Source organism: Seriola lalandi, unplaced genomic scaffold, assembly GCF_002814215.2.
Source record: "Seriola lalandi dorsalis isolate HSWRI2012SDOR001 ecotype SW California unplaced genomic scaffold, Sedor1 jcf7180002054824, whole genome shotgun sequence".
NCBI lineage: Eukaryota > Metazoa > Chordata > Actinopteri > Carangiformes > Carangidae > Seriola > Seriola lalandi.
In genome coordinates, this window is record NW_019525377.1 from 55,024 (window position 1) to 68,780 (window position 13,757).

The 13,757-nt window shown below is 44.1% G+C and overlaps 1 protein-coding gene across 2 annotated transcripts in view; it reads right to left on the minus strand.

The window, feature by feature from the left end:
• slc6a9 (solute carrier family 6 member 9) overlaps window positions 1–13,757 on the minus strand; it is a 70,578-nt gene that overhangs the window by 43,742 nt on the left and 13,079 nt on the right. The gene's annotated exons all lie outside the window — the stretch shown is intronic.

The following is a 13,757-nucleotide window of genomic DNA, read 5'->3' on the forward strand; positions in this document are numbered from 1 at the left end:
TGGGGGTGGGGGGGGGGCAGACTTGTTTCGTTAACTAATTGCCCTATTATGTTAGGTCATTTAACTCTAATTAGAGAAGCACAGATGCTGCTGCTGAAAATAACACCAACTTGTTAAAATACTCACTTGTTTCTTTGTGTGTCGCTCGCTACAGAAGAACCGGCCTGCGGAGGACTTTCGTATTCAGCGGCGCTGAAGCCTGCTGATGTTCCTGAATGGTTCTCACACCCTGCTCCTGAGAGCACCTCCACATCCGCCCACTGCACACAAGTAAGTCTTTGCACTGACGGGATGGTTTATTAAGTGCTGTGCAGGACTGAGATGAATCATGTATTTATGTCTGAAGGATCTCCTCTTAACAGGCCTCGGGGACTGGCTGGGTTTGTTCGGTTTGGATTTACATCTATTAAAAAAACAATTGCTTATGGGTTAATAAAGACCGCATCTGTTTTTATCACAGCTCTTTTGGCTTTGTGTGCTTTTCAAAAACGCCCGCTTCTGAAAGGCGTTATCTGAAAATGATGGTCTGGTGTTATGGCTAACTCTCTGTCTCGCCTAATGCTTCTGTGTGAAATAATGATTTGATTGATGCTCAAATTACTGATGAAATTACTATTTGGCTTGTACGGCAGCCATTATAAAATCTCTATTTAATGTTTGGCTCACAATATTAACAGAGAAATATGTCTGTGTCAGGGATGTCAGTTTTTATTTGAAATTCAAATTTTCATTCAAATGTGGGGAAAAGATTAACCTGAAGTTCCTGACTTATCAAAAATTAAAATGAACAGTCCTGCTGCGCGCTCTTAAAATTCACAATCAACTTGACCTGCTGCCTGTTGATCAGTAAAACAATCTAATCAGCAAAAACAGAGGAGGATGCCAGCGAGCATAGCCGTGCTGATTGGATAATCACCACACTGAAGCGTCTGAGAAGCAGTACGTGTGGAAGTATTTTGGGTTCAACACAAGCAGCAACTTCCAGGGCTGAAAACTGAAGCTGACATGGAGCTGCTTAACGGGGGTGGGGGGGAATCAGGCACTGCCAAGATGGCGACGGCAGAGCAGCCAACTCTGAGCTTCAAAAACCACTCTTCTGAAACCTATGGGTGATGTCACCGAGGCGGTGTCCGTGTTTATTTATAGTCTATGGTTTAACAATGTAGATTACAAAATTTCATGAGTTTGATTTATTCAAACCTGACTTTCTGAAAAAGTGACAGCTCTGTCATCTATACTGAAACACAATCCAAGTGGGAAAAAGTTCCAGACTATGGATAAACCTGACAAACTAATTTAAAGGAATACAGTTCTACCTACTGGGAAATGCCTTTATTTGCTCTCTTGCTGAGAGTTAGATGAGAAGATCAATAACAGTCTCATGTAGATATCACGCTAGAGCTAGATAACAGCTAACTTGGATTAGCATAAAGACTGGAAACTGGAGCAAACAACTAGCCAAAGATAAACAAATGCACTTACCAGCACTTCTAAAGCTCACTGATTAACACAGTATTTGGACAGGTGACAAATTAAAGTGTCTGGGCAAGGTAGTAGACCGCCATGTGCTGCCACAACAGCTTCAACGCTCCATGGCCTTGACGCTACAAGTCTCTGAAGTCTACTGGAGGGATCTATACGAAACTAAAGACATTCCCTCCGTTGGTGTTTTGATAATGGTGGTGGAGACACGTCGGGTCAAAACCTCCCATAGCTGTTCAACTGGCTCGAGATCTAGTGACTGTGAAGGCATTTCCACACTCATCGAACCAGTGACCCCTCCTGTCTTATGGATGGGGGCTTTATCGTCCTGTTTCTCCACTAGTTTTTCCAGTTTCCAGTTAATTTGTCACCTGTTTGCACTTTGATAGTGAACCTTGAGCTGAGACTGTTTTTGTCAACAGCTGTTTCCACCATCAGGGAACAAATTGACAAGCTCAGCTTTTGATCCAACACGGAGAACAGGTCCGACCCAGAATGATGGAGAGCTGAACACAAGTCTATGACGGAAGAGAAAACTCCTCATGAAGACCAAGAAACACAGTCAAAAGCTCCAAAGCAAGCAAGTAAGTGGACCGTGCGACGAGGTGGTTTTGTTTAGACTCCGCACAGTAAATGTCGTCTGTCCTGCTCCTCATCAGATGACAGATGTAAGGCACAGTTTTGTGGAAGAGGAGGCGATGCAGTTGTTTTCTCGCTTTTTGATGCTTCACTGTGACTAACGCGACCAGAAAGATTTTGTGGTTGCCATTTTGCTGTAACTCGTAAACAGGGACAAGCCACCGTTAATGTTGAAGAGTGAGGAGGGACAAAGAGTGAGGAGGGCAGGGAGCAGGACACTGATAAGGTCAGAATGGATCTCCTCTTTCCTCAAGGCGTTCCTGTTAACATCCAAACACATGCCAACATCCATTACATGTGAGCCTGAGGCCAAACACAGACATTGATCCTAAAGTTCATCACTGAACATTCAACACAAACAACAGATGACGACTTTTCCCCCGACGTTCAAAGGGAGAGTGAGAAATAAAAGACAGAGCATAAGACCAGGGAGGCTTCCCTCTCCGCTTTGGTTTTAAGCTCGAGCTCCGACAAACCAATATCCTCGCTGATGGCCGTAACAAATATGCAGTAATTTGAAGATTAATGTAGCTTGGGTCTCACATTTCCTAACTTGTATTAGACATTTAAATCAAGCAGGTAATAAAACGGGCTCGCAGCATGAGCTTAAGCACATTATGCTGTAATTAGGGAGGCAGCTCGTTGTGGCTTTACACCCAGATAAGGTAAGCTAAAAATTAGACTGTGATTGAACACAGCACAAACGTATACATATTGACCTGTGCACACCTCTGCGTGTGCGTGTGCATGTGTGTGTGTGTGTGTGTGTGTGTAACTGTAGCTGTACCATGTTGCCGCAGACTGTTTTTATGTTGCTCTAGTTAAAGCAAGGAATGCAAGCAGATAACAATCGGACAACAAACAGCAAAGGATGCTTTTACTGAGGGATGTTTTAAAAACGACTGTCTGCGATCCACAGCCGTCAACGCAACATGACAATAAGGTAAAAGTGTTGATTAACGTGATGGCATGTTGGAGGTCATGGCCTGTCATTCACATCTCTTCATCTCACAGTTTATAGTGTCAGAAGTTCTTTTAACTCCAACTAGCAAACTGCATTTGCATTTCCTGCAGCTGCTTCACAATAAAAGCATCCAGCTGGTTTGCGGGTGGAAAGCTTTTAATGTGAAGCAACAGGGCTTGTTCAATTTGCGTTAGACTGTAACTTAATCCAGCTCTGTTTGGACTGTAGGGAAAGCAATCAGTAAAAACTAAAGATTTTGATAAAAACAAGCAGGTGTATTTTTGTTAATTTTGTTCATTTGTAGAATTATTAATCTCCTGTTGGTGTTTAAAGCTTTGCTCCAATAACAAAATGCTGCTTAAGTAACAGTAGGGGTCCCATAGAAAGTCCACACTTAAAAGTCTGGGGTTTAAATAAATAAACTGAACTGTGAGAGTGTAAAGGAGAAAATATCCCGGCGTCTTTTGGAAGATGCAGTAGAAATATTTTCGGGAGCCGATGACTCGCAGCAGATCGGTGGGTTTTCATCTCCTCTCGTGCTTTTTCTCTCTTTTCTCAAAGCGTTCTTATCTGTGTTGACAAATAAATTCAAATATCACTGCAGACTCATGGCAGATATATCTCTGCTGTGCCTTTTCTTTTATGGGCCCAGACTGTCCTCTGATCCAAAATGCCAATGAAACACAATTAATATTCAGCGAGACATTAGAAAACTGTGCACAAAGTTGTTTAAATAAACAATAAACACCGACTGTCGACTGCCTGTATTTATTCCTCCTATTGTCCATAGATGAAGCTCATAGGTGTGAATGGGACATTGAGTTTGTCTGTGGTTTGTCTTCAGTATAAGTTGAAGAAAATTTTGACCCGCTTTTTCCTGACGTTTGTCCAAACCAGTTCAAACCACGTCACAATACTCAAACAAATAAGGAGCTTGTGCAACTTTAGTCCACTTTGAAGTGAACGCACGCACGCGCGCGCGCACACACACACACACACACACACACTGAGACAAAAACAGCAAACTCCAAAAGCAGAGGTCAAGCAAACACCAGTCTCACCCATAACTGACCTTAATACAAGAGAAGTCAAAACTGAAGGGACGGCGCTCTCTGCTGCACTTTGTCGTTCCCAAGAAAAGAAAGATAACTTCAAAGCTGACTGCAGAACCATATTCTATATTTTTACTGTTTATATAGGAATTAAATCCTTTGAGAACTTTGAGAATTCGCACGTAGAACAAGGTTCAGACCCTGATGAGAGCAACCAGCCGAAAACATAATTACTCAAAACATCTTAAGTTAAGATTTCCCTTTAAGTCTGAGTTAAGGTTTCTCCTTAAGTCTTCTCCTTAAGGTTTCCTTAAATGTTCACAGTATTACAGGTTTTCTGTTTATCTTGTTCTTATACTTAAAGGAATCACTTTCCAATATCTGTTGTCTTCAAGATTTCCTTAGAACAAAAGAAGCTTCAGTTCAGGCCCACACTTTGATTTGTCACTTTCACTCAGACCATCCATACGACTTTGACATTAAGATGCTATAAAAGTGGTGATTTGGGCTTTAACCTAGTATATAAATGTAAAATCTTAAAAAAGATGTATGAAGCTGCCAGCCTCAGCATGACGTCTTGTCTTATAATATCCACGCATCAACCTGCTCTTACACCGAAGGGCTAATCTCACAGGGAGCCAAGAGTCGCATCTGGGCTTATTACATCCCCCTCGATCTATATATCTGTCCCTTACAGCAATTAGGTTAATATCTCTTCACCTCTCGTTAGCTCAGCATGCCTATGATGGGACGTCTGACTGTGAGAGGGGCCTCGAACTGAAGGAGGCATCGATAAGCCCGACTCTCTCTTCCCTCCTGAGCGGTGCATGTGAGGAAAGAGCTCAGCGTGGAGGGTAGAAAGGTCCCGAGAAGATATGATAAGAGAAGTGAAGGGAAGATAGGACAGAGTACATGAAGGGGAAGAGCAGCGAGGACAGAGCGTCACAGGGTTGACGGTTCACAATGGGACAAGCACCGCAGGAGCCGTGGAGCAGGAGAAAAGGGAAGAAACACAAAAAAGCTCAGTTTTGCAACAGCAGGTCGGCTTTGTCCGGCGCAAACAAAAGAACAAAATGTGTTGAAGCGCAGTTGGAGGGAAAATCGCCCTTTCATGTTCAGTCCAAAACAGCAAGGTCTTTAACTGGAAGCAGGGGAAGAAAGTGTGATTCAGAAAGGAAAAACAGGGAGAAAACATCAGCAGCAGAGAGAGTAAAAAAGCAGAAGCGAACATAGAGATAAAGGAGGGACTGAAGACGGGGAAACGAGACTCAAAGGAGTGAGGGATGTTTGTGCGGTGGTCCGGCTGACCTGAGCTGGCCACTCTGTGGACACCCAGGGGAGAGAGACAAATGATGGAGAGGAAGACAAGAGAGTAAAAAAGAAAAGAGGGAACAGAGAGACATTTCCAACGCTTGGTTTAACCTGAAGTTTCCATGATAATTCCTCTACCCATCCCCCGACCCCTCATCCCTCACTGCTTTGGCTGGGAGGGCCCCAGCTGTTGGGTCTGTATAAATAGCGTGAGGCTTCGGCTCGGACCCCCGGGGAGAACGGGGCTCATTGGAGAGAAGGCATGGGAACAAATCGGGCCGGAAAAAAGCACACAACATACACATTTTGACAAACATATGGGACCATTGCTGAGGATGAAAGTGAGGAACATGTGACTGAAGTCGGCCTCACGTGGCAGAAGTCACTGTCGCGGGTCGAAATGCGACCAGAGAGAGAGAGAGAGAGAGAGAGTGGAAACCAGAGACAGACAGAGACAGGAAACATGTCTTCATCATTCAGGACAGAGATGAAACACTGTCCGAGGTGCCAGCGCTTCATGGACATCGGTTACTATCGACCGCCGCAAAGGCAGCAACATAAAAAGCCTAAAGAAATCCTGCATCACAACACAGGCTCATGTGTCCGTCTATGAAGAAGCAACTTACACACAACACATACGCGTCTCTGAGGGTCAGTCTGACTGAAAACCACCATATGATACTTTCTACAATTGAGTTTCAAAGTTCAGTCTTGACCCCAAAGTCGAGTATAAACTCTAAAGTCGGAAATTTGAACGTCTACATTTCCATGACGACTAGAGCCGACTCCGTCTCCTGATGCTGATGAACAATCCAGAACAGCTACTAACTGGACCTTGAAGTGTTTGTCCACTTCTTTTTCTAAAAGTTATATTCAGGTCAGACACTGGAGTGTGATGGTGGCTTTCTCCTCTCTGGGTGAAGTGGGAGCAGGATGTTCAGGAGCAAAAGCCCCTTTCAGACCGAGCACCTCTGAGATGTCAGCGCCGTGCCTGAAAAGACCCGCCGTTGTTTTTCCTTTAAAAGTTGCACCGTTGATGCAAAAACTCCGGACAGTAATACAATACAGTCCCATTACTGAAATTAATCAACAATTTTAATAATAAGAAGAAAAATCTAATTTCAAACCTATATATTTGGTTTAAGGACATTAGTTGGACAAAAGAAGCTTTTTAAACAGATAAACTTGGGCTTTTTTTGTTGCTATTCTAAATGTCAGTGTATGTTTTAACATTGGTGTAACTTCTAAGACCGGCTTGATTTTCTCTTTTAAAGAACCGGGGGGGGGGGGGGGGGTCACTTCAATGTATGTGTGTGTTCAGTGTGAATGTTAAAGCTGCACCAATCAATATTTTAGATTAACAGTGCATCAGATGATTATGTGTAATGTGAAAGGATTTTAGAGTCTTTCAGCTCATTGTTTGGGATAAATCCACAGCACTGTGCGCGTTCAGCTCCGAGTGTCAAAACGGACAAAACAAAGTTAGCAAAACTGGCAGGTGAACGTTGTGTTGCAGCATTCAGCGGCTTATGAGCCAGATAAGAGTGAATATTGGACTTAAATTCATCAGGTGGACAGAAGTAAAACTCCGTATGAATGCTGATGTTGCTCTGTGTCTGCTGGATGCGTAAACACACATTTTATTCCTGACACGTTTGCTGCAAGAACTACGCCAAACTGTTGTGTTTACAGTTAGTGCCACTGCCCCATGTGGCAAAAAAAACCGCAGCATTAAAGTTGTGTTTTCACTTTTTTCTGTTTGTTCAGCTGCGGAAACAGTGAGGCAACAGAAATGTATGTCGTTATCTACTAAATAAGAAAACTCATGAGAAAACGTAACTGGGACATTACTGAAAAGTACCAGTCACTGTAATGAGGGCGATTGACAATCAAGCTGCGAGGATAAACAGGCAACATCAAAAAGTTTTAACAGTTTTATATTTCACCGCTTACGCAGCCTGTGTGATTTTTCTGCTCTGACATTATTTTCCAAATAACAGCTGTTCTCCAACAGCGCTGCACCTGCATCTGTAACGGCCCCGCCACGTTCGACCCCCGGCCGACGAAGGAACTTCCTGGTGATGTTTTCCCGCAATGTGACAGAGCCCCACGTCTGAGAGTGGCTTCGGAGAGGAGGAAACACAGAGAGGAGGAAGAGTGATAAATAACACAGGGGAGGTGTGTGACCGAGCAGGAGAGGCCTGTCCGACCCTGAGAAAAGCAGACCCCCCCTCGTCCCAGGCTTATAGCTGCCATTCAGCACTCACATACACATACAGAGCCAGGGAGCAGGTTGGGTTCAAGCGCAACAAATGACCTAAATATGGTTCTGAAAGGGGCCTTTGAAAAGAGTTCAATTGGAAACCGTTGAAAATGATAATAATACTAAAAGAAAGTGGGGGAGATTTAAGAGCTCCGTTGTGTGGACACAATGTCAGAGCCCTGTCCATAATTTCACCGACTCCAGAAGGACGAGAGAGGAAGAGTGTGAAGTCTCCTTTTTTCTGTCTTTTTTGTGTTGTTGGAGGGAGGGAGACCCATTAAACCAGAAGGAGAAAGGGGGAGAGGAAGAAAATCAGAAAAACTAAATTTTCAGCCTGAGTGGTTTTTCCAAATGAAATCTAAAGCTCAGAAACACAATGGACTCCTTTTTTTTTTCCCCTCCCCTCTTTGCTGTGTATGTGTGTGTTTGTGAGCGTACAGGGGGGGGGGGGGGGGGGTTTGGTTAGTGGTGGGTTACCTTTTAAAGAGTGCCCAGCAGTGGACGTGTTTGGCATTTGTGGCCCTTGTCCCTCAGTTGTGCGTTCGCCACAGTGGCTGCCGTTAAGCTGACGTTGGGCACTGTCTGCCCGTACGGACGCTTGGTTTTTTTTTCATCCGTTCATTCAGCCAGTCAGTCAGGGGGTGAAATCAGAAACAGAAATCATGTCTGACTCTTCTCCCCCCCCCCACCTGCCCTCACAGCTCTTCCTCTCTCTCTCTCTCTCTCTCTCTCTTTCTCTCGGTTCACATCTGTTTGTTGGCCGCTCGCCCCTGAGGCAGTCAACACGGTTGCTGAGCACTGCTGTTAACTAAACTGGCTGACTGGCAACTCAATATGTTTCTTACATAAGGACAGAAAGAGAGAGAGAGAGAGGGAGAGAGAGAGAGAGAGAGAGAGAGAGAGAAACTGTCTCGTTTCACCTGTAATACGTGCACTCACATCACGACGGTCCACGGCTCCAGAGGGCAGAAACAATAACAAAAATATTTTTAAATCAGGCACCGACCGGAACATGGAGTGTGACTACGATCAAAGTGAAAACCAACTTTCAAAAGAAAAAATAAAAAAGCCTCCACACATCCCCAGTGAGCTGAAGTTTGGCCTGAACAGTTCGGAGCTAAAGTCACAGCCTCGCAGCCTGAGGTCACTAAACAGATTGGGTCTTTATTATTTTATAATTTAAGATAAAACGGAGCAAAAGTTAGAAGATACTTATCAACTTTAGTACATCAACTTCTGTTTGTGGTGGGTGTTTGTCTGTGTGTGTGCATGTGTGTTTGTGTGTGCGTCTGTGTGTGTGTGTGTGTGTGTGTGTGTGTGTGTGTGTGTGTGTGTGTGTGGATTGACATATCTGGGAGCACTTGTGCAGAAATCTAAAATGTGTTCATGTAGTATTCTAATGTGTGGATCTAATGTGTAAGTGCGTGTGTGTGTGTGTGTGTGTGTGTGTGTGCGTGTGTGTGCACGTGGGTGGTACGTGTGTGTGTGTGTGTGTGTGTGTGTGTGTGTCCTGACCTTGGGGAGGTTGTGGCTGTGGGTTCCACTATTTCTTTCCATTTAGTTTCCACTTCACAGCCTACAGCACACATTAGCCACACAACCCCTGGGAAATGCCACACACACACACACACACACACACTGAGTGACACACTCATTCTCTCTCACATCCACCCACACGCACAAACACACAAAGGCTCCCCACTCAGGGGGTACACAAACCGTGGGGCTATCACAGACTCTCCTGCTGCTGTTGCACTTCTGACAACAAACCTGTCATTACATGAGCATCATGTGCAAACTGCATGAAGACTAGTGGAAAACCGTTTTCTGAACCGTATTCATTTATTATTCAATAAATAATTGGCAGTTATTTAACAAAAACCACCAAACATTCTGAATGCAGCTTTTCACTATTATCATGCAGCGCTGATGGCAACAGAAAATATTCATATTTCCATATCCGGGTCGATCCAGGTATTTTAATTGTATCGGCTAAAATGAAGCTGAACAAATTCTGGTCCTTTCTTTGTTGAACTCTAGACTTTCATTTGCAGTCTGAGGTGTGTTTCTCGCCGCTGCTCGGCGCATTATTGTGTGAACGTGAAGAATTAGTGCGAGTGCCGGTGTTCGCTGAGACACCCAGGCCGGCAGGATACACAGGGTTTGCTAATGTATGAAGTGAGTTATCAGCAGCAGTGGACAAACATTAACGACAGACATCACTGCTTCAACTCTCACTACGGCGACAGAATGATTCAATTTCTCAAGTAAAACGAAAAAATGTTCATGACTCATTCTCGCTCTCTATTTATATGAAGTGCCAGATAAATATTAAATCAATCAATCAATATTCAGGTGATATACAAGTATCACTTCAGACTAAAGCAAGATTTGAGCAGAACAGTGTTTATGGCCCAAATCAGCTGAAAAAAATGGACAAGAATCTTTACCAGTATTAGAGAATGGAATAAAATGAAGTAATTGTGAAAACGAGGCGTCAAAACTGTGCTGCAACAAACAGTCAGAGGATAAAGTTTGTAACGTCGCCTGTTGAACAGTTTAAAATTTGAGATTAATTGAGGGAATATGTAAAAATATGAGGGTTCACAGGGTCTAAGTGTCATTTCACTGCTGACAGACCGAGTCCAGTTTGAAATCTTAATTATCACGTCCGAGTCCAAAACTCCTACAAACTGTGGATGAAAACGTTTTGCCAACATTGGACTTTGATGTGAAGCCAGTCAGTGGTGACCTCTCCCTCCATTTGGTTTTAATGGTGATGGAGGGGCAGCAGTGTTCTGCACAGCCAGACATATGAATACAGGAAATAAGCCAAACCTCAGTCCAACTCCTCCTCCTCCTCCTCCTCCTCCTCTCACATCCCTTTACATACATCCCAACAGCAGACATTTTAAAGACAACAAGTGGCAAAGACGTAACTAAGGAGAAACAACAAAGAGACAACTATCCGTCCAGTAAACGCTTGTGCCAGGGCGCCATCTGCTCATCCGCTCAGTGGAAGTGGAGGCGTCCAGGGCGGTCAAAGACAACGCAGGAAGATTGAGGGGACGGGGCTCCCTTTGAACGCTATGAACGAGTCTGGACAGAAAAGAGTCCCGGCAGAAGGCTACCAGCCGAGCCAAGCGGTAGCAGGAAGCAAGCTTCTTGTGTGTCACGAGATTTACGGTGACGTGTCCATCCACCAACCATCTGGGTCAACATAAATTAAGTGAACCAGACGGTAAGGAAAGGGCAGGGACTTACAAAAAAGAAAAAGTTGCACCATGTTGAGAAAAACAAAACAAGAAAGGCGATTTTCACTCTTAAACAGACGTAAAGATGAGTGGATGAAATGTGAAATGAAAGAGGAATAAAACATTTTTTTACAAATTCATCAACTCTTGTTATGAAAGTGAAAAGATGGAAGAGGAAGAAAAGAGCTCAAGAAGAGGTGACAGTTGGCGATGGGAGAGAGAGGTCTGTCCGTAATTCTCTCATTCACACACACACACACACACACACACACTCTCACTCTCACACACACACACACACACACACACACACACACACACACACTCTCACTCTCTCACACACACACACACACACACACACACACACACGCTTTCTTTCTTTCGCTCTTTGTTGATGTCTCAACTGACATCACTGTCTGCCACTGCTGAAAACAACAGTCCCAGCCATCAGACAGAACCGGCCAATCACAAGGGGGGCAGGCTGTGTGCAAGTGTGCGTGGTGACTGATTGTCCGCCGTCACCGCTGGAGTTGTTGTACAATCTTCCCGCAGCTCTGCGCCATGTTTACCTTCATAGATAAGACATGCGTGTCGGTTACACTCTGACCTCTGCCCTACTTTCTGCGGAAAAAACACTGACACTTCAAGAATCGATCTGGAGTCGTAATCTGGCCTCAGAGAGAAAAGGACCGTTGCTTAGCGCCTGCAGTCGAACATAAAGTTATTAATGGCCAAATGTATTTTTCAGTATGTGTGTGTCGCTTTTAAATTCTCTGCCAAATCAAGCGAAGTGACCTCAAACCAGGAGTCAGTTAGTGTTGGAGAGGGAACAAAACTTTCGGATTTCCAGAGCAAACAGTCTTCACCAACTGCTGTGACGCCTTGAGCCAAATTAAACAGGCAATCATTTATATTAGTGATAAGAGGAGGCTCCGGCCAAGAGAGTGGGACTCGTATGTTGTTATTAGCATCTCAGACTAATGATGCAACAGAAGTGTTGCTATGTAGAGCGGCACGATACGTAGCAACTCTCATTTAGCTTTTAAACATGAGACTCACTTTAAAAGAGAGAGCACAAAGAACTGGGAATGGTCGCACCAAACACCTTCAGTTTTCTACTTGAGTATGACACTTAAGGTTTAATTTCTCCTCAGCTGAGAGCGAGTTTGAGAGAGAGTTTCCATGGAGACTGCTTGTTTGCTGGGATTACCGTGTGATTCCTGTTATCACTTTTGAGAAGCTCGGGATGCGTTCGCGTTGATTTTTTACCATAAACCTTGTGATGTTGGTTGGTGGTTAATAGAGAGTCAGAGGTACCTTTAGTTTTTTTCTTAGTTTGGTTGACCTTAAGTGATTTCTTAAGTATAAGACCAAGATAAGGAGGAACTCAGACTTTAAAGAAAATCTTAACTTTAGGTGTTTTTTGCAACTGGCCCTTATGTTTAAGACTAAGATGAGGAGAAAATCTTAAATGCTTACGTGAACATTTTAAGGAAACCTCAAGGAGAAAACTTAAAGAGTGTTTTGTGCAACCGGCCCCTGAACTTTATTGAAATTGCTGACACTTTTATTTACATTGACATTGAATGAACTGCGCCCACCCCCACCCCCCTCAGGATGTATACTCACTGTTCAGGAAGGTGCTTTCAGATGCAAAGCACCTCATGAATACACAGCAACACATTCAAACACTTGGCCTAAGTGCCCCTAGTGGGCTGAGGAGTCATGACAGTCACTACAGATCATACTGAACTCTTACTCAGAGTGTGTGTGTGTGTGTGTGTGTGTGTGTGTGTGTGTGTGTGTGTGTGCGGGGCAGTAAAAAGGTACTTAACTCCACACTGACCACAGATTCAAACTCTCCTCCTGTGACAATCATTTCATCACTTTTAAATACCACGGATTACAACGCCTAAACTCACTCGACTTTGTATTTTTTGCAACTGTCCTGCAGTGTCTGACTCCGCTAAAGATTGACTGGCAATCTGTCACCGAACTGAAACACACACACACACACACACACAAAAAGTTCTGAAAACAAGAACCAAATCTCCATCCTCCAATCGCCTTCAAATTTTGCAAGAGAGAGACAGTGTGAGAGGAGAGAGTGGGGCGAGACTGATAACACCCCCCCCATCTTAAGTTCGGATAGCGCATGTGCATTTTAACGTGGATATGAATCTCGAAAGAAGAAAGAAGAAAAAAAATGTCATCGGGGAGGAAAGCGAAGCTTCAAATGAGCGAGAATGTCAGAGGAGAGTTGGAGCTGTGAGTTTGTGTTTATCACTGTCTCAAGACGGACTGAAGGAGTTGGACTGAAGGGAGGGAGAGAGGGAGAGAGAGAGAGGGAGAGAGAGAGAGAGAGAGAAGTGATGTGACTGCCAATGAAACCTCTATTTAAAGCTTCACCAACAGCAGAGGCCCGACACTGACACATTTACCTCTTGGCCTCATCTTTTATCCACAGCCAGAAAATAAACAGTGAAAACATGTTTAGTGCCACCAGAGCTGCAGAGATCAGACGCATGGAGAGTGTGAGTGGGAGGTTTCTACGACTGAAAAAGTAAAAGACAAACTTAGGGAAGTCGTTGATGTTTAGTTGGCGTTTCGTGCTCAGCGTTGCCATGGTGATCAGCAGGTGAAGACAGCTCTGCCTGCTGCACGCAAACACCAAAACAATAAAGGAAACCGCAGAGTTATTACTCACTGAAAACTTGTGCATCTTTGTTGTTGTAAAGATAAAAAACAAAAAAACATCACGACCTTGTGTGATTCGGGGGGGGGGGGGGGGGGGA